Source organism: Octopus bimaculoides, chromosome 24, assembly GCF_001194135.2.
Source record: "Octopus bimaculoides isolate UCB-OBI-ISO-001 chromosome 24, ASM119413v2, whole genome shotgun sequence".
Lineage (NCBI taxonomy): Eukaryota > Metazoa > Mollusca > Cephalopoda > Octopoda > Octopodidae > Octopus > Octopus bimaculoides.
This window is the reverse complement of record NC_069004.1, coordinates 363,883-364,590: the sequence shown is the minus strand read 5'-3', so window position 1 is coordinate 364,590 and position 708 is coordinate 363,883.

The following is a 708-nucleotide window of genomic DNA, read 5'->3' as shown; positions in this document are numbered from 1 at the left end:
TATACGATGGGCTTCTTTCAGTTTCCAGCTGCTGTTTCTAGCATGTGTTTTCTGTTTAGATGCTTTTTTATGTCAGCTGTTTTAGTAGGAGGGGAGGGGTGTTTTTCCTTTTATTACTTTCAGTCATTTGACTGCGGCCATGCTGGAGCACCGCCTTTAGTCGAGAAAATCGACCCCAGGACTTATTCTTTGTAAGCCTAGTACTGATTCCATCGGTCTCTTTGGCCGAATCACACGCATATATATATATACACATATATACGGCGGGCTTCTTTCAGTTTCCGTCTACCAAATCCACTCACAAGGACTTGGTCGGCCCAAGGCTATAGTAGAAAACACTTGCCCAAAGTGTCACGCAGTGGGATAGAACCCAGAACCATGTGGTTGGTAAGCAAGCTACTTACATACAGCCACTCCTACGCCTATATGTGCATATCTGTGTTTGTGTGTGTGCGTGTGTGTATTGGCATTCTTATTGATGTGTACCCACCTCCCGAATTATTTTCCACATATCTTCCAGAAAAATTGATATTTTTTAATGAAATTTTCTACAAATGTGCTTCAAATGATCTAGATTCTCAGGCGGTGGGTAAAGGACATGGACCGCACCCCATTTCTGTTATTTATTATTATTTTTTTTTCTACAGAGAGGTGGGGAGGAGATGACTTTTAGATAGCGAGATATGATACACTAACAATATATATATA